Source organism: Schistocerca americana, chromosome 4 (genome assembly GCF_021461395.2).
Source record: "Schistocerca americana isolate TAMUIC-IGC-003095 chromosome 4, iqSchAmer2.1, whole genome shotgun sequence".
NCBI lineage: Eukaryota > Metazoa > Arthropoda > Insecta > Orthoptera > Acrididae > Schistocerca > Schistocerca americana.
Window position 1 is genome coordinate 339,952,662 of NC_060122.1, and position 22,170 is coordinate 339,974,831.

Sequence of the window (22,170 nt, forward strand, 5' to 3'; positions counted from 1 at the left end):
CAAAATACAGAACTAAACAGAAAAGTTAACATGTTGATCTCTTTGGCCCTTATGGTAAGCAAAAATTATGCATCAGCTTCTTCCTCCTCTTTTATGAGTTAGGGTTTCCCTGTCATTATAATCCCTCTCAGCATCCATTTCATTGAGATCTGACATGGATGATTTCTCATACACATGGCCAGAACAGTGTTTGCAGATGGCAGAATACCATACATGAGCTCTGTTTTTTGAAGGTATAGACATCTATGCTACATCCTTTCATATATCTGTAAGAAATTATTTTCAGTAAGGAGTCTGCAACTACATTTTTCATTGTTGTTATGGGACTCACCATTTCTCTTGATAGCATCTAGTCCTGAACTGAAGGAATCTTTTCATTACTCAGCCATGCCTGTACTTGTTGGTAAATACAAAAAGAAGGGTACAGCAACTTGAGTAGACAGCAGTCTCACAAGTTGGAATTTGTGTTTTGTTACAGATTTAGAGAATGGTCAGTGGCAAGGATCCTCTAGTGTATCTTGTTCATGTCTGCATCACACAGTGTCACAAGAAACCTTTCCTCTGGTTCAGAAATTTGGCATTCTGTTGTGTTTGGATGTTTGAAAACACCAAGAGCTTTTTCTCACAGATAGTGCTAACTTTCATCTTCCCTTGTCCAAAGGGAACTGAAGTACTGTCACAGCTGATTGCTGCTTGAAGAAAAAGAGGATCCCATGTGTACAATTTAGAAGATGATAACAAGTACAGAATGCTGGGGAATTATCACATCCTCTCATCTGGAAATATGTATTATTTTGAGAAGAGGCTACTGCTGCCAGCAATAGAAGGATATTTATGTTATCTTCTGCGACAACACTATCATAGTCAGCAGCCTTAGATATAGTGGTGTTCATTACCATCACATCAGCATCTTCTCTTGTCTTCTTACCCAACATGCCCTTTGCTACCATTTCAGTGATCAACATTCAAATGAAGTTCTTTTTCTTGGTCTAGGTCGATTAAAAATATGTTTTGGCACAGGGTCTATGGGAGTATTTGATGAGAAACTGACATAAAGCTCTGGCTAAGATGCATCCTAGGGGACCATACTACAAAAATTTTAAATAACTGGTGAGTCTTCGTTTTCATACTGTGGCACTGGCCATGTTATAATCACATAAGACTTTATCATAATTTTTTCATATAGGTTTATTCAGCTGAATGCTTCACTTGTCAGCTGATATCGGTTAAGTCAGCTTTCACCTCTAAAACTCCACATTCCCTCAAGTCATGTTCACAGTGGTTCCTGGTCAGCCACAAAGTTCTTCAGTTGACAAAATTGCTAAGAACTTTAAAAGAATAGTTAATGAAATTCTGTCAGTTTCAAGTTACAAATAGATTCATTAGTATGAAGTGCAGATGAAAACCAGTTATACAGTATCATTATTTGAAACATCCATGTTAATGCAGATTTTTAGGATATGTATTGTATTTGAATAAAATGTAATTGAATTGTACTTGGTTGTTATATTTCTTTTGTTATTTGCCTTACAAACACATTTGCTTAACTACAGATTCTGAAAGGGGAGAAAGCAGAGCATGTGTTCTCTAGCTTTGTATGGATTTTGTGTGGTTCTGATAAGAAAATTTGTGCCAGAGGAATGAATCAGCAAGCACTATGTGTCTGAAGATCATACATGTTAGCCACCAAGAGGATGTAAGGCTGGTCCCAAGACTCTAAAGGACCAGCCCCACATCCAGCCCTTGTGCAGTGACTGGCAAATTGCCATTTTCCATCTGGTGACAACTTTTCATGGCACTTGAAACATACAAGTTTTAGACACAGTTATAGTCAGTAATCCTACACTAAACTGGTTGAATGCTCACCCATTGTAAAGGCATTCATAAATCACTGCTGAGCAACTGTCTTTTAAGATCAGCTTGAAGGTAGACCTAAAGACACTTTGTTTTGGTTGTCATTTCATTACATGCCTCACAAATGTGTTAAGTAGTTTAGTGCTCAAATAACAGCTTGTACTTTCGATTTTGTGACATTCTTTAATAGTATCACATTCAGAGCCATCTAAAAGTCACAACAGTGATATCTGTTCTTCTGTTTTTTTTAGTCATTTATCTTTTTGTTGGCTTCATGCAGCCTGCCATGGATTCCTCTCATGTTCCATGTTCTTCATGTTAGAATAGCAATTGTACACAACATCTTCAATTATTTGTTGGATATATTCCTATCTCTGTGTTTCCACATAGTTTTTACCTCTGCATCTCTCTCAGGTATCATGGAAGTTATTCCTTGGTGTCTTAACACATGTCCTACCATCCTGCCCCTTCTTCATGGCAATTTTTCTTACATGTTCTTTATTTTGCCAATTCTGCAGAGAACTTCAGTTCCTTTCTTATCAATTCACCTAATTTTCTACATCCGTCTATAGTAACACAGCTCAGAAATATTGATTGATGTATTCCTAACATACATTTTTAGAAATTTCTTTCTCAAATAAATCTCAATGTTTGATACTACTAGACCTCTTGTGGCTACGAATGCTCTCTTTGGCTGTGCTGTTATGCTTTTATTAATCTCCTTGCTTTATCTGTCATGTATTATTTTGCTTCCAAGGTAACAGAATTCCTTCACTTTGCCTACTTTGTAGTTTCCAATTTAGACGTTAAATTTATAACATGTATCATTTCTGCTACTTCATCTTACTTTTGTCTTTCTTCATTTCACTATCAGTTTAATGTAGGTGCTCATTAGACCATTCATCAGTAGGTTCTGCAGTTCTTCCTTGCTTTCACTGAGGATAGCAATGTCATCAGCAACTTTTGTCACTGATATTCCTTCACTCTGGATTTTAATCCCACTCTTGTATCTTTCTTTTATGAGGGATGTTCAGTAAGTAATGCAACACCTTTTTTTCTTAAAGCAGATTGATTTTACTCAGAACTCTAATACACCATATTATTCCACACTCTTTTGGCTACAAAACCTACTTTGTCAACACAATCTTCATTCAATGTGATGGCATTATGCTACCTTACTGGGAGGGCCAGTACTTCTGTATGGTATCACTCTACTCACTATATCCATGTACTGCTTCCTACAGGGTGCATCCCTCATTGGGCCAAATAGATGGAAGTCAGAAAGTATGTGATCAGGGCTGCAGAGTGTATGAGGAAGAACAGTCCAGTGAAGTTTTGTGAGCTCTCTTGGGTGGGCTGATTTGTGTGATGCCTTGCATTGTCATAGAGAAGGAGAAGCACAAGGAGAAGAAGTAGTTCATTTGCATTTTTATGCTGACTAACATTCTGAAGTAATTTCTTAATTACAATACACTTCAGAGCTGATTGTGGCACCATGAGGGAGGATATCAAACAGAACAATCTCTTCAGAGTCACAGATGATCATTGTCATGACTTTATTGGCTGAAGATGCAGCTTTGAACTCTTTCTTCAGATGAGGGATGGCGTGGCACCACTCCATAGATTGCTGTTTCTTTTTTGTTTTGAAGTGATGAACCCATTTTTCAGCACTACCAACAGAGACGTCCAGTTGAACACTGAAGTGTTTGGTGGTGATTCATCACATCAAATGAGACTGTTGCCACGTTCCAACATTGCAGGAGTCACAGCTGTGTGCAGCTGGCTGGCAAGGGGGAGATCAGACAGGTTTGCGTGACTTTGTTGCAATGATGACAGACACCTTACCCAATGTCTCACCATGCTTTTGTTCACTATGAGCTCCTGCAGACATTCTGAAAGCATGTATGAATATCTGTGATGCTCTGATTTTCTGCAAACGAAACCCAATGATAGCTCTCTGCTTGGGATGCAACTACATTACAAAAACCATATTGAAGACCATGTATAGTGCTGACACCTATGAGATGAGCAGATAAGCAGTTGTTAGCATCTCACATAGGCAGTGAACTGACATCACTTAGTTCCAGTAAGATGGATGTAGAGAAATTATGACCAAAGTTTAAGCAGATTGTAAATCGTGGTCTGGAGAGTTACGTGCCTAGTAAGTGGATAAAGGATGGAAAAGATCCACCATAGTTTAACAACAAAATCTGGAATATGCTGAGGAAGCAGAGGCTGTTGCACTCTCAGTTCAAAAGAGAATGCACAAATGATGTCAAGCAAAGGTTAGTAGAGATTCGTGCATCTGTCAAAATATCTATGCCTGAAGCGTACAATAACTACCTCTGTCACATCTTAGCAAAATATCTGGCAGAGAAGCCAAGAAAATTCTGGCCCTACGTTAAATTGCTAAGTGGGTTTAAAGCTTCCATTCAGTGTCTTTTAGACGAGTCTGGTGTGGCAGTTGAAGATAGCAAAACATAAGCCGAAGTTTTAAATTTCGATTTCAAGAAATCATTCACACTGGAGAATCATATGGACATAGCATCATTTGACCATAGGACATACTCTTGTATGGATGACATGGTAATAAGCATCCCTGGTGTAGAGAAAGAAATGAATGGTTTGAAAGCAAATAAATCACCAGGTATGTTTGGAATTCCAATTCAGTTTTACAATGAGTACTCTACGGCATTGGCCCCTTACCTAGCACGTATTTATCATGAATCTCTAGCCCAGCACCTAGTACCAAGTGCCTGGAAAAAAGTGCAGGTGACTCCAGTGTATAAGAAGGGTAAAAGAATGGACCTGCAAAGTTACAGACCAATATCCATAACTTCAGTTTGCTGCAAAATCCTTGAACATATTCTCAGTTTGAATATATTAAACTTTCTCGAGACTGAGAAATTAACTTCATGAACAGCATGGTTTTAGAAAGTATCACTCATGTGAAATCAGCTCGCCCTTTTCTCACATGTATACTGCGAACTATGGATGAAGGGCAACAGGCAGATTCTACACTTCTAGATTTCAGGAAAGCATTTGACACAGAGTCCCATTGCAGGCTGTCAATGGAGGTATAAGAATACGGAATAAGTTCACAGATATGTGAGTGGCTTGAAGACTTCTTATGTAATAGAACCCAGTATGTCGTCCTCGAGAGCGAGTGTTCATCAGAGACGAGGGTATTGTCAGGATCGCCCCAGTGAAGTGTCATAGGACCATTGTTGTTCCCTACATACATAAATGATTTGGCAGACATGGTGGGTAGCAATCTGTAGTTTTTTGCTGATGATGCTGTGGTGTACGGTAAGCTGTCAAAGTTCAGTGACTGTAGGAAGATAAAAGATGACTTAAACAAAATTTCCAGTTGGTGTAATGAGTGGCACCTAGCTATAAATGTGGAAAAGTGTAAGTCAATGCAAATGAGTAGGAGGATCAAACCTGTAATATTTAGATACAGTATTATTAGTGACTTGCTTGACACAGTCAAGTCATTTAAATATCAGGGCGTAATGTTGCAAAGTAATCTGAGGTGGAACGAACATGTGAGAACTCTGGTAGGGAAGGTGAATGGTCAACTTTGGTTTATTGGAGAATATTAGGAAAGAGTGGTACACCTGTAAAGGAGACCACATATAGGATGCTGGTGTGCCCTATTCTTAAGTACTGCTCAAGTTTTTGGGATCCATACTAGGTTAGATTGAAGGAAGACATCAAAGTAATACAGAGCCAGGCTGCTAGATTTGTTACCGATAGGTTTGAACAACATGTAAGTGTTATGGAGATGCTTTGGGAACTCAAATGGGAATCCCAGGGGTGGTGGTGGTGGTGGGGGTTGGGGGTGGGGGTGGGGAGGAAGCAACGTTCTTTTTGAGAAACACTATTGAGAAACTTTAGAGAACCAACATTTGAAGCTGACTACCAATAGATTCTACTGTCAACAACATAAATTGTGCGTAAGGATCGTGAAGATATGATATGAGACTTAGGTCTCATACAGAGCCATATATATATATCTCTCTCTATTCGTTTAGTCGGTTCCGACTCTTCGTGACCCCATGAACCAAATCACGCCCTCTTTTTCCTGTCTTGGACTTTCTCCCATAGACCTTCCAGGCTGGAACACATTGCTTCTGTGATGCCATCGATCCATCTCATCCTCTGACGTCCTCTTCTTCTAGTTCCTTCAATCTTCCCCAGCATTAATGTTTTTTCCAGCAAGGCATGCCTTCGCATTGTGTGTCCAAAGTAGCCATATAGATAGTCATTTTTCCCTCACTCTGTTTATGAGTGGAACAGGAAAGGGAATGGCTAGTAACGGTAGATGGCACACTCTACCGTGCACCCTGTGGTGGCTTGCAGAGTATCTGTTTATTTATTTATTTATTTGATTAGCCATCCGTAGACATTTTGCAATGTATGGATGTTGTCAGTTTGGATACCGTGATTTTTGCAGATACATTGACACTTTTATATGCATTTACAGAGTATACAAATACAATGACATTTATCACTTAAATTACATTCAAACAATTAAATATTCACTTATTGTTTAGAAACAGTGTTCCTGAAAATATAGTTTAAGGGTTTTCTGTAACAGTACATGTTGTTAATTTCTTTGATGTCCTGTGCAGCTTGTTATACATTTACAGAATATACAATACAATGTCATTATGTCACTTAAATTACATTCAAACATTTAAATATTCACTTACTGTGTAAAAACAGTGTTCCTGAAAATACAGTTTAAGAGTTTTTCTGAAACAGTACATGCTGTTAATTTCTTTGATTTCCTGTGGCAGCTTGTTATACAATTTTACACCCTGATACAAGAAACTTTTTTGGGTCTTATGCTTGTTTCTCCTATCTAGATGAAGGCAGTGGCTTGTTCTTGTGCTATAGCTGTGTAAAATGCTGTTTGTACTATAATTCACTATATTTTTCTTTATATATACTATAGTGTGGAACATAAATAAACAGGGAACAGTTAGAATACCAAGTACTTTGAATAGTTCTCTGCAGTGAGCCCACTTACTGCTTTTAGTTATAATTCTCACTGCTCTCTTCTGCACTTTAAAAACTGTTTGTAAGTTGAGTACATTATTTCCCCAGAAAATTATCCCATAGCTTATGACTGAATGTACATAGCTAAAATATACAGTTCTTAGACATTCATCGCTGCATACTGAGGAGAGAACTCTAAGTGCGTAACACGTTGTAGATATCTTTTTTGTGAGTTTTTTAACATGTTCACTCCACCTAAGCTGGCTGTCAATATGCAACCCTAGGAATTTTGTGGTGGGCACTTCGTCTACAGAGGTGTTATGTAGCTTTAACTTTAGGGGACTGTTTTTTCTGTTTATTCTAAAGCGTATGCTATTTGTTTTCTTAATATTTAAGGTCACTTTATTCTCTGTAGACCATTTGTAGACATCTTTCAGTGATTCATTACAATTTTCCAACATTTGTGCTGATGTCTCACTGGTGATTATAATATTGCTGTCATCAGCAAACAATATCTTCTCTCCATGTCGGATATATTGTGGAAAGTCATTTATATAAATCAAGAACAACACCGGACCCAGCACACTTCCCTGAGGGACCCCAATATTAATGTGCTGTGGATCTGACAGGTGTTTTTCTATGAACTTTGATCTACTGGAGACATGCGAGATCTCTACCCACTGTACTCTATTTCAAGGTATGAATGGAACCATTTGTTGATTACCCCTCTTACTCCTAGTGCTTCTAACTTAAGTAATAGATTCTGGTGGTCAACTGTATCAAAGGCCTTTGACAGGTCAAGGAATATGCCAGATACATAGTTGCCTTCATCCAGTGCTTCTAGAACCACTTTAGTGAAATGTGCTATTGCCATTTCTGTATCTCTCCCTGGTCTGAAACCAAATTGGTCATTTGAAAGAAGGTTGTATTTGTTTAGATAGCTCATAAGTCTGTTCTTCATTATGGACTCTATTATTTTGGAAAATGATGACAGTAGGGCAATTGGCCTGTAGTTCTCAATGTTTTCTACATCATCTTTTTTGTGTAGAGGTAAAATTTTTGCATGTTTCAGATAATCAGGGAAACAACCGGCTTTGAAAGATTCATTTATGATATTGGTTAGGGGGGCTTTGATACTATTTATGCATTTTTTCAGCACAGACATTGGAATTTCATCTAAACCTGCTGAATTTTTGCTCTTTAATTTCCTTACCACATTACATACTTCTTCCTCAGTAGTGGGTAGCAATACCATTGAATTTGATGTATATTCCCGTGTTCGTGGATTATGAGATTTTGAAAAATTTTCCTGTAACTTTGTAGCTATACTACTAAAGTAAGAATTAACAAAGTTTGCTAGTTCTTTTGGGGTACTTGTTAGGTTTTCTTTGTTCCTGATTTGGGTGTTTATTTGCCTTTGTGTTGCTGTTCCTGTCTCTTGTTTCACTATAGTCCATGTAGCTTTACTTTTATTTTTAGCTAGATTTATTAGTCTATCATTGGTCTTTTTTTTTTGCAACATTGAGCACCTTCTTATAGATTTTTTTGTAGTTTCTGTAGTAATGAAGAAAATCTGGATCACTGTTGTTGTTTTTTATAGAGTTTAGGTATTTAAAAGTTTGGGCAGATTTTCTAATTCCTGTGGTAATCCACTTATTTTTGGTGGATGTTCCAGTAGAACTTAGTGCTTTGGGGAAGGCTTCTTCGAATATTATCTTAAACTCCGACATGAATTTGGAGAATTTCTGATTCACATTATTTTCTGAATATACTTCTTCCCATCTTTCATGTCTTAATTGTAAGCAAAATTTTTGTATTGCTGCGTCTGAGTAGACTCTTTTAAACATGTGGAGGTTTACTGGTTTTTCTACAGAAGCTTTTACTTTTATGATTTGGCATAAATGATCTGACAGTCCAAGATTTTTGACAGTTATGACACAGTTTTCCCCACCTATATCTGTAGCTACATGGTCAATGGTAGATGTTGAGTGTTTGGTTATTCTTGTTGCACAATTAACTAAAGAGGACATGCCAAAACTATTCAGAATATTCAGAAAAGTGTTACTGGTTTCATCTGCCTTAGCTGTGTTAATGTTTAAGTCACCACACAAGAGTATATTACTTTTCAGGGATGACACTTGTTCTAGGCTTTGCATAAGTTTTGAAAAGAATGTTTCTAAATCACCACTGGGAGAACGGTATACACATAGTACAATTAGTTTTTTGGGCATATCTACAGCTGGTATCTCTACTGCTGACACTTCAAAATGCTTGTCTACACTTAGTAGGATAATATCATTCCTGACTTTAAATGAAATACCACTCTTAACAAAAATACATGATCCTCCACCTTTCATTGAGTTTCTGCAATAAGAACAAGCTAGTACATATGAGGGCAAATTTATGTATTGAATTTCATTGACTTTGCACCAGTGCTCTGTGATGCAGATAACTGGACTGTCTAAGGATTGTAACTCAACTTCTAGCTGTTGCACTTTGCTTTTTATACTCTGAATGTTTTGGTGAAGCACTGTTAGAGATTTAATGTTACTTATCTTGGAGGTTTCTTTTTCATCATGCTTGTGACTAAAAAATCTTGCAGATGGGAGGGAGGCACTCTCTTCCGTCTGCTTGTTGCTCCATGTGAGGTTGTGTACTTTTCTGCCACTGCTGATGTTGGAACTGCTGCTGCTCCTGTTGTCTGTACTGCTTCTGTTGATTGTGCTGCTGCTGACGGTGCTGTGTCTGCTGTTTCTGGTACTGCTGCTTTTAGTGACACTGGTGGCAGTTGTGCTGGTGTTTCTGCCTCTATTTTTGTTGATGTTACTCTTACTTCTACTAGTGTTGAGTTTTCATCGTTTTTGCTATTGGGATAGCCTGGGATGGCGGCTAATTCTGCTGTAACCTCCTTTGAATGTGTGTTTTGGTCATCATTGCTTTCTGCATGAAAGTCCAGTGGCATAACAGTTTCAGTTAAAAAGTCGTCTTGCATGTTGAGTTTGTCTAAAGTTTCACTGATTTTTTTCACTGAGCAGTCTTTTGCCTCTTCTGTTTAGGTGCATTCCATGATTTGTGTAGCTGCATCTCTGAAGAAAATTCACACTGAGAAAATAGGCATTTGAGTAGGCTTTACAGATTTTCTGGAATTGCCTGTTTGCTTTTTTAATTTCTAAATTTACGCAAGAATTAGGTATGAGATCATGCCTATGAGGTATTCCTGTTACTATCACTGTGTCCTCTTCGGTAGCATGAAGAGTTTTCTTTAGGTTGCGGACTGCAGTTGCCAGTTCATTCCTATACACATCGTTTGCGCCCGCAATCAGTACAATGCGCCGATTTTTGTTTTGTAATCTGTCTTGCTCAATGTTTTTAGCTACTTCCTGTATAGGAGCCCCTGGTTTAACATATCCACACGCTATCACATTGTGTTCAGCACGCAATATTTCTGCAAGATTTCGTCCATGGTTATCAGAGTAAACTGTTACTTTTGTACGTTTATAACACTTTTTCGTCTTCGTTCTTCCGATAATGCATTTATCAATTTTGAATTTGTTCACTTCACACGTTTCTTCCGCTAGGCCTACTGTGTTTACATCAGTCTGTACAGTTGTGTAACAGTCTTGTGTTTCATTGCACTCAGAAATTGTGTTTATGCACTTTTCTTGTGAATGTTTGTTTAGTTCACACGTTTCGCGGCCTATCGTGTTTGTGCCTGGATACAAGGCATCAAAACGATTCTGCAACGGTACTTTGTACACTGTTTCACCAGATTTGGAGCGGAACTTTTTAGGTATTTCAAAGTCACGGCTAGTTTCTGTTAGTATGCCGTTACAATGAGAACTGCTTGAGATATACTTAAGCATGTTGAGAAGCACTGATGCGTATTTTTTGCTAAGTTCAAGATCACGCTGCAATGCACTCGCTACACAATCTTCAACACCAGAATATACCATTTCTGTTGCGGCTCGGCGTCCGTTACAAGTCACTACGCCGCAATTACAGTCCGAGTTTTCCAAATTTACTTCTGCAATACATTTCGTATGACACCAAATTTGTCTCACAGAACAAAGTCTGACACCTTTACGAACAATTTCGCTACAATATAAACAGCTAACTGATACTTTTAAGTCAATTTCTGGAGAACGATTTATTATTACTTCCACACGTGACGCCATCTTTGTTGGGCCCCTGACGCCATCTTTGTTGGGCCCCTGTGTAGATGTAGAACATTGTGAAACTATTAAGGGCAGAAGCAGGAATTTTCCATGATGTCCCATAAAAAATTCTGCATTTTTCAACCATAATTGTGTAAGAAAAAAAATGTTGCATTACTTATCGAATATTTTCATCATTGCTTCTTTGATGTATACATTGAGCATTAGAAGGAAAATATACATTCCTGCCTTAAACGGTTTCTAACCTGATTATTTCATTCTTGGTCTTCCATTCTTATTTTTCAGTCGTGGTTCATGTAAATATTGTATGTCATCTGTCATTTTCTATGGCTTAAACATTACAGTTGTAACTGAACTGTATCTTATGAAGAGGATTGGAAAACATTACAATAATTGAAATTTTATTTTAGTATATAAGCTTATTTTGACGTTATTGCCTTCATCAGTACATGTCCTGACATTGTAGATGGGCATATGTCAACTTTGGGTAAACCATTATTGTTGTCTGTAGTTGTTTGTTGTAATCTTATTTCCAGCAACATTTCAAAGTTGTACAATAATTTGCTGTTGCACATATGTTATAATACATTTTTTACTATCTGACAGTTCTAGAAATTCAAGTTTGACAGCTAGTTGTTTACTCAAAAGTATCTTTCTATTGTTGACTTAACACGACTGCCAACTTGCACCCTACTATATCTGCACTCCCAGAACATATAGTCAGTACCTACTCTGAGCCCATGAGCACCAAAGCTCAGTGACAACTTCTCAGAGTCAAATCACAGCTGTTCACAGTTAAACCTTTTTGGAGCCATTGAAGCAAAAAGTGTACAATACTAACATTACTTCTTACAATTACAATATTATTAAGGATAGTTGCTGGTTCATCTTGTAGTGGCCAGCTTTGGCTGCAGTAGCATCTTTGACACTAAAGCTGCTGTTGTGCTGTGGGCAGTTGATACACAATTCTGCAGTGGTTCTCTACAACGTACATGTGAACTATAAGACATAAGCAAACAATTATAATGACACTTGCTAAACACTTTTTCTATGACAATATACAACAAGATGTTGAATCAAGGTGAGTTAGGGGGATAAAATTACTGTGATAGCAAATACAATCAAATCTACAAGTAAGTAATGTTCAAATGTGTGTAAATTCCTAAGGGACCAAACTGCTGAAGTCATCAGTCCCTGGACACACTAATTAAAATAACTTATGCTAAGAAAACACACATCCATGCCCGAGAGAGGACTCGAACCTCTGATGTGAGGGGCCGCACAATCTCTGACATGGCACCTCAAACCACATGGCCACTCCATGCGGCTGCTATGTAATCTTTCTAGAGTAAAATAATAATATCACAATTGACAAGTATGGAAATTGCCACAGTGACAGTAGCACAAGCAGAATTAGAACAGTTGAGAGCTGCAGTTTATAAAGGTAAGAGTAGGAATTTGGTTGTGGAGAGTCACATTTTGTTTCTGGATCTCCCCAAGTTAAGAATAAATTGTCATCATTATGACTTTTAATGTGTCACAGATGAATATGAATTTAATAATAATAATAAAAAATATAAAATGTTTTAATGTAACAGATATAAACGGATCACAAGAAAATATATAAAATGTTTTGATATAATGATAACCATTTACTTAAATTAGTGCTTGGTGCATCACTCGAGCACAAATTCCAAGAAATTGCAGTTTATAGAAATACAGCATTTGAAAAGCACTTGTCTGAAAATTTGAGAAGTACACAAGATCTAAGAAATGTAGTAGCAACAAACTCTTGTAATCTGACAGTCTGATTTTATGGAATATAAAATTGTAGCGTGCAACCACCATTCTCAGGAACCATGCTGAATTTGATGTTGACAACATGTATGGTCAAGATGTGAATGTGTGCCTTTTCTTGGACAGACTATTTCCTGCAGGCAGGCAGGCAGGTGGCCAGGCAGGCAGGCAGGCAGGCCGCAAGCCAATCCATGTGGGATAGCTGGCCCTCGTGCAGGCAACTGTAAACATAGCCACTAATTTCTAGAAGTCCTTGTCAATTTTGAGACTCTTAGTTTCCATGCACTTTATCCTGCAAAAGTTAACTATAAAATATGAAAATTGGTTTATTGAAAAATATAAACACTTTCACTAAAATATTTGTTTGGGAGAAAGAAAGAGAGGAGGGGGGAGATTGCAATACCTAGAGCACTACTTGAATCCATGACTGCCTACAACATCAGGGAGGGAAGAAGTTCAGATGTTGCTGGAAGTTACAAGATGGGAAAAAATTGCAGTCTAAAGCTAGTATTAGGCAGAAGGTTAAAAACACCTAGAATGTGGTGCTATTGGAGAGTAGTTTTGGGAGGGGAATTTCTGAACTAGCACTTAACTCCCTGGGTAGTGCATACAAGGTCTGTTCAAAAAATTCTGGAACATTTATAATTTCATGCCAGTGGCATGTTGGAGCAAAATGCAGTTGTAATCCCTGCACATCCCTGTGTTTAATGTGTAACTATCAGAAGTTTCATCATTGCATGTCTATTAGTTAATGTTCAGTGTTGTATTGAGTAGAATATTGTGTCACACAGTTTGCAAATTCTGAGATGGCAGAGTTAGAGGAGCAACAGGTCTGCATTAAATTTTGCATGAAACTCTTGAAAACCTTTACAGAGACACACCAAATGATGCAGGAAGCCTACAGTGACAAGTGCTTAAGCCATACTCTGTGTTATGAATGGTTTCAACAGTTTAAAAATGGCCAGATGGAAGTTAAAAATGACCCTCATTCAGGATGCCCTTTGACATCTACTGATGATGCTCACATCAGGAATGTCAACGAAGTTGTGTGTGTGAATCAAAGAGTGACTGTCTGAGAGATTGTAGAAGAAGATAACATTTCAGTTGGATCATGTCATGAAATCCTGACTCAGCATGATGGAATGCATCATGTTGCTGCCAAGTTGGTCACACAGCTCATCAATCAAGACCAGAAAGACTTTCGCCTCACAATCTCTGAAGAGCTCTTACATCAAGCAAATGAGAATATGTTCCTTAAGAGAAACGCAACTGTTGATGAGGGGCATGGGTCTGCAGTTATGATGAGACACTGGAAGGATGAAGATTTGCAATGACAGACAAGATAAAAGAAAATTTGCAGACAGCATTTCGTGCGATCCACCAAAACGGCATACCAAGATTGCCTCCAGTAGTGGAAATGGCAGTGGGAGCAGTGTATCAATTGTGGAGGAGAGTATTTCAAGGGAGACCATGCACAATAAGTAAAAAGAAAAAGCAGAAAAATTTTGTGGACAAAGTTCTGGAATTTTTTGAACAAACCTCATATCAGGTCAAGTGCAATGTCACCAGTGATTTAGGATTTCATGGAAATGTTTTGGGAAAGAAGACCCTGAAGTGATTATCAGGGATGCCAGGAACAGTTTTAACCATAATCTTGCTTACACAATTGAGGATGACATGAGGCACAGTGCTGTGACTGCTCCTCTGCAAATGCAAAGATTGAACAATGGAAAATCCAGGATGGGATAATGACAATATCATGAAAAGATCAGATCTACTAACCATATAGCAGAGATGTTGAGTCACAGACAGTCACAACAAAAGGCTACTTAATACATAAGCTTTCAGCCAGAAGGCCTTCTTCTGAAACATACTTACACACATTCATGCAAATGCAGCTCACTGTCTCTGGCTGCTGAGGCCAGACTCTGGTGCTGAGTCTGGTAGAATGCTTACCTGTGAAGTAGTCTTTCTATTGTGCTTGTCTGTGACTCTACATCTCCACTGTAAGGTGAGTAGTAATTTATCCTTTTCATAACATTGTCAAATGTAAAGATTGTGCCACACTTCAAGCAATATAATGAGCCTTAGACAAAGCATTGTGCCAGATGTGTAAATGCAGAGCTTCAGCAGTCTCTCAACAGAACCGGGCTATCATACATGGTTGCGACTGGTGCATCACTTCCCACATGGTCACACTACACACAGTATGGTCAACATGTATTTCCAGTAAGAGATAACTTGCTCGAAAAATTTACAGCAGCATTCAGTGTATCCTGTGCACTGTCTATCTGATCCTTGTGATTTCTAGTATTTTCACTTGCCACTTTTTAGGGCAAATGTTTCAGGAGGACAGAGCTGTCAAAAAATTATATGCACAGTTGTAATAGTCAGTGGTAAAACAAAAAAGTCATCTTGGATAATATGAAGAGTAACAATCATTATACCAGTTGACTTTTTGATTAGAACATAGGGAACTTGTTAAATAAGAGAGACAATCTTCTCCTACCAGCACAGGCAACAGAAAAATCCAAAGCTGTATCTACAGAATATCATTTGGAAGTCACAGATATTGAACAGATACAAAACAATGGATACAAAATAGTACTGCATGACTGTATATGTAATATGAAGAAATGGTGTATAGCTAGACAAACAATAAACTGAATAAAGTCTCAGTGCACACACCATATACCCGCATCTCAGTAAGTACAACACTGAACATCTCTTTGAGTGCTGTACTTCACTAACACTATTGCAAATATGCAAAACAGCATTTATAACAGTCTTTAACCTTTGAAGGTAAATGTTTTAAACTGAAGGTAAATGTTTTAAACTTCAATAAGCAATTAGAGGTGGTACTACTTTGACTCTCAAGGCCAGTGAATGACGTCCAACTCTCAGAGCTGCATGAAACTGTGCTTGTATTATAAATCACTCATCCCTAAAACAGTAGTATCAGTCATTCAAAAGCAGAACTGTGTGTCTTACCTTGAGAGATGTTTGAATGATCACCTATTCAAGGTGTAAGAGAGGAACTTTGGTAATGTGAAGAAACAAAATATCAGTATAATGGGACCAAAAAGATACCAAAGACAACAAAATATTGCCAACATCTTGATGTGTATGTATTTAGGGAATATAAGCTTTACATGAGAAGGATCATTGATTTTGTAACACTATGATGCAGAAAACAACAAGTAAAGTTACATAATAATCATCTCCTCATCAGACTTCCCTCTCTGCTAAACAATCAACTTTTTGTGCTGAATTACAAGCCTATGTTACAATACATTTGACAAAGGGCAGATTATGAAATTGACATACCAATATCATTGCTTGAAATTTTTATTAGTGTGGCACTTCATACTGGACTACTTGGATGCAGAAATGATACTGAATGTTAAAAAATGGCTTTTGGTTAGCTGCGCTTATTGTTCTGTTTCAAATTACTTTGACCACTTCATTAAAATCCAATGCCTGCTCTATGAAAAATGAATAGCTGTGCAGCATTATTGGACCAGTAGAGAAAGTTTGTAGTTCAGATAGTGTAATTATTTTCAGTAGAGGGAAATATAGGAATAAGCACAACTTTGAAATATGTATATTTTTTTTGGGATTAATGATTTGTACTCTAAGCACATTTTTCCTCGTTAATATAATTAACTGAGAAGTTATTGTACATGGAGATTTCATTTAGTTTTCATCTTTGATAGTTCTAGTGAAGGGTACCTTGTGTTAGTGATGTCCAGTAGTTGTTTAATTCTCACAGCAACATTCCTAACAAGAACAGTACGTAATGCAACAGCAGTTGATAATTTGTTTATAAATCTAACTGCCTTTTATGGAACAGATGTAATCCCCATAGTAAATGATTTATGTGACCATGATGGTCAAATGGCAGCAGTAAAGCATCCACATCAAATAGGCTTAATTAAGATGGGAAATGTAAAATTTTACAGAATTGTAAATGCTGACTCAATTACACTATCAGGAAAAATTTACAGGCTAGAGATGGGAAAAAAATTATGAAAAACTTACAGGAGATGGGAAATTTAATTCTTTCTTTAAAATAATCTTACAAAACTGTGAGTCCAGTTTTCCTTTACAAAGTGAGGGACAATCACAGTGGAAGCTGAGAGGAAGGGTGGCTAACAACTGGAATCAAAGCATCTTGTGATAGGATTTAATGCAGAGGCATAACTCTGATCAAGACAGTATTCTTCACTGTGTCATTAAAAATACAAAAACCATGTACTATGCAGGAAAAATTGGAAATTTAAAGAACAAGGCAGGAACAATGTAGATCATTATTAAATTCAAATCTTTGGACATTCAGTTGAAATAATTTTTCATATCAGTAGCTGAAAACACAGGCACTACAGCCTTTTCTGAAGTTACAAAATTTATTGCAGGAACATAAAGTTTTCCCAAATGTGAAAAAGTTTTTTCAAGGTACTGCATGGCTATGTACATAAGAACAAATATTCTATTCCAATTTAAAAGTGTTGCAATCAAGGAAATCTTGTCAATGTTGTGTGTCTTGCACTACTACTCTACTATATACCAATGATTAATAAGTGAAATCAAGTTAAGAAGTATTATAAAAAACCAGTTACAAGTTAAAAACATTTGGAAATAGAAGCTATTGGCAGGGAAAATTGTTAAGGAATTAAAGAAATTCAGATCATTTGCAAATATCATGTGTTCCATGATAGAAAACCTTCTTCCATTTCAAGGTACAGGATGGTGCATGACTGTCAAAATATGGCTTAACTGTCCACACTTGATGTAACTAGTTTCAAAAATATATAGAATTTTACTCACGATAAAACTCCATAATGAGCAATATCCCCCAAAAAGCTTTAATATTAAACAGTACTTAAATACGTAGAACACACAATTTTTACAGGTGCTGTACAAGGAGAATCTCACATCTCACTACAACAAAAGCAATATAGAATGAAATGCAAGAAACTGCTGCCAACGCACATTTCAGATTACCCGACATGGGGATCCACCTTCACCACATGGTGAGTAGTGGGTGGTAATGTGTCCATGTCACTCCATGTGGAGAGTCAGTGCGGAGGGTGGTCTCACCCATTCACCAAGTGAGTGGATAGGTTGCCACCTCTTCAGCAGGGTCTGAGCAGGCACACAGAGAGGGGGGAGGGGGGGCGGCGACAGGGGGGTAGCTAGTTATCAGGAGCTCCATTGTTAGATATGCATTGTGGAACCCAGTAGGGAAATAGTGTCCAGGGCTGGAAAGAAGTCCAATGTGAACTTGATATGTCTGCCAGGTGGGCCTTATCCAAGGTGCAGAGGAAGGCTGCCTGCTACTGAGTGTGTAGGGTGCAGTTGTCTGCAAGTTGTGGCACATGTCCGCACCAATGACATCATAACTTGGGTTCTGAGACCATCTTCAGTTTTTGTGAGTAGCTGATGGCAGTGGTGAAGAGTGCTGGCCTCACTCACAGTGTGCAAACAGAGTTCACAGTTTTCACCATCATTCCCAGAATTGAGTGGGATGCTTTGGTTTGCAGCTGGGTGGAGTGTCTTAACCAAAGGCTATGTCAATTCTATGAGGGTTTTATCTGCAGACTTCTGTATGTGCTTTGCAGTGTAGAGTTGTAGGACTCCCTTTGGTAGTTCAGGGGGTGCACTACACAAGGGAAGCAGCTACTCAGCTAGCAGAGTATCTGGGGAGTGCACATGGTTTTTTTTTAGGCTAGGTGGTAGTCTGAGGTCCTCTGATGAATGCTCACCAATCAATACACAGAGTGTGAAGCCAGACAGCACACAAAGTAAAGACAGTCCAAGTGCCAAAATTTTAGCAGTACATTGTCAAAGTATTCGTAATAAATTTCCTGAAGGTTCTACCTCACAGGAAATTTGTCATGCTCAAATTATTCTAATATCCAAGAATTGTCTGAAACATGAAGTAGAAAGCTCTGAAATACTTAGCTAGCGAGACATGGATTATCTAAAGGGCAATCAAAAGTTTCTATTTGAAGTCCACACTTGTTCTTTTTCTACATGTCAGTGTTTATACACTCCCATCAGAGTTGTGCTGGGTTGCATATATGTTGCAGCAACACCTGCAAATGGAAACTTTTTGATCACCTCTTTCACTTTGAAAACACACATTATATGCTGTAGAAAGGGGGAATGCTCGTTGCAGTTGACAAAAATATTGTGCCTATTGAGGTTGAAATTGAATCAAGCTGTGAAGCTATCTGGACATGTGTAACAGGTCTAGGTGTACTCAAGCTAATTATTGGATGTTGTTATCAGCCTCCTGATTCCAACATGACAGTTTTAAAATCATTCAAAGATAGTAATAACTGGATCATGAATTGAGTATAGACTGGGACATGAGTGGATTCACTGCAGGTGATACAAACAGCCAGTCTTGTGAAGGACTTTTGCACATGTTTTCCAGAAACTGTCTTGAGGAACTAGTTTCACAGCTCACAAACAAAGGAAATATTTTAGACCTTGTAGCTACGAACAGACCTAACCTCATCAGTAGTGCCAGCATAGAGACAGGGATTAATGATCATTATGTTATCATAGTGATGATGGTTACTAAAGTTAATAAATCCATCATGAATGTTAGGAGAGCAGGTAAGTGGTTGTTAGCCCCCCAATAAAACAATGCATAGACATCATTTAGTTCCAATATGATACATATAAAAGAATTATGCACAAAGTGTAAATCATGCAATGGAGAAGTATGTGCAGTGTAAGTGGATTAAAGACAGAAAAGATCCACCATGGTTTAATAACAAAATTAGACTGTTGCAAACTCAGTTCAAAGAAGAACATGCAGTAGTTAGTAGAAATTTGTTTCTGTAAACATCAATGTGCAAAGCATACAACTACCACCATCACACTTTACTTATAGATCTTGCTGAGAGCCCAGGAAAATTCTGATCCCACATTAAATAACTAAGCAGGTTGAAGGCTTCTATCCAGTCACTCATTCACCAGTCTGGTATGGCAATAGAAGACAGCAAAGGGATAGCCCAAGTTTTAAAATTCACATCTAAGAAATTATTCATGTAAGAGGATGATACAAATATACTATCATTTGACCATTGCACAGACTCCTGTGTGGAGGACATAGTAATAGGCATCCTTGGCGTAGAGAAGCAACTGAGAGAGTTTACCAGATAAGTCCCCAGATCTGCCTGGTATCCAGCACTGCCCCCTTACTTAGCTTGAATTTATAATGAATATCTCACAAAGTGCAAAATCCCAAGTGACTGAAAAAAAGTGTGTATGAGTCCTGAACGTAAGAAAGGTAAAAGAACAGATCTACAAAATTACAATAATATCCTTAATACTGGTTCACTGCAGAATTCTTGAACATACTCTGAGTTCAAATATAATAAATTTCCCTGAGATGGAAAAGCTTCTGTCCATATATCAGTGTGCATTGAGAAGGTGCTGCTCGTGCGAAACTCAGCTTAGCCTTTTCTTGCATGACATCATGTGAACCATGGGTGAAGAGCAACAAGAATATTCAATATTTCTAAATTTCCAGAAAGAGTTTGACATGGTGCCCCATGGAATTTGACATGGTGCCCCATGGCAGACTGTTAACAAAGGCATGAACATATGGAATAGCTTGCCAGGTAAGTTAGTGGTTCAAAGACTTCATAACTAATGGAACCCATTACATTATCCTTGGTGGTAAGTGCACATCAGAGACAAGGATATCATCAGGAATGCACCAGGGAAGTAAACAACTGCTCTTATTCTTGGTATACATAAATGATCTGATGGTCAGGTTGAGCAGCAATCTGTGACTGTTTATGACATTGTGGTGTATGGGAAGGTGTCGTCATTCAGTAACTGTAGGAGGATACAACATGACATATAAAAAATTTTAGTTGGTGTGATGAATGGCAGTTTGCTGTAAATATAGAAAATATAGTTAATGCAAATGAGTCAGAAAAACAATTCCATAATATTCAAATAAACCATTAGTAGTGTGCTGCTTGATGTAGTCACATAGAGTAAACATCTAGACATAATGTTACAAAACAATATTTAAAAAAAAAATGAAGATGTAACACAAGTAGCAGGGAATGCAAATAACAACAAAGCACAAGCACTCCATCTGCAGGACACAAGTGGCCCATTGGGACCATCCGATGGCTGTGTCATCCTCAGCTGAGGACGTGGATAGGAGGGGCGTGTGGTCAGCAGCCCGCTCTCCCAGTCGTTAGGATGGTTTTCTTTGACCTGAACGGCTGCTATTTGGTTGAGTAGCTCCTCAGTTGGCATAAAGAGGCTGAGTGCACCCGGAAAAATGGCAACAGTAGATGGTCACCCATCCACTTCGATGATCTGCCGGAAACCGGTGTATGCACTGCAGCAAGGCCGTTGCCAGGGAAGGCAAATGGTCAACTTATTTTACTGGAAGGATTTTAGGAGAGTTTGGTGCATCTGCCAGGAATATGACATATAGAACACTAGTGCAACCCATCCTTAAGTATTGCTTGAGTGTTTTGGAGTCGCACCAGGTTGGATAAAAGAAAGACATTGAAACAATTCAGATGCAAGCTGCTAGATTTGTTATTGGTTAGTTAGATCAATATGTGCTATTATGAAGATGCATTGTGAACTCAAATTGGAGTCCCTGGAAGGAGGACAATGTTCTTTTTGCAAAACGCTATTGAGAAAATTTAGGGAACTGGCTTTTGAAGTTGAGTGCAGAATGATTCTACTGCTGCCAAAGTAGATTTTGTGTAAGTACCACAAAGATAAGATGAAGTAGGGTCATATGGAACCATATTGACAAGCATTGTTCTCTTGCTCTATTTGTAAGAGGTACAGAAAAGGAAGTGACTAGTAGCTGCAGAAAGTAGCCTCCACCATGCACCATGTGAGTATGCAAGTAGATGTAAATGTACTGCCTATGTTGGTCTCTAATGCACATTCCATAATGTAATTCTAAAATCAGTCATTACATGGAAGCACTGACAAGCAAACATCATGTGTTCCTAGGTACACTATCTTCCAGGTACAAGACTCTCCCCTATGGGAGAAACTAAAACAGAACATACAACAGATGCCTTGCTCTTGCATGGATGGAGTGTTATCTTGACACCAGAAAACAGAGGGTCATACTAGTAAATCGCACAACAGGTGTAAAGCTAAATTCAGACTGGGGAAACATTACATATGGTATCCTATAATGTTTAGTGCTTGACCCACTCCTTGACCTACATAAATGATTTTACCTAGGTTATTGAAAAACTCTTAAAAACTGTAATCCTTGCTAATGGCATCAGGATACTGGCAGAGGGCCCAAACACATCCATAT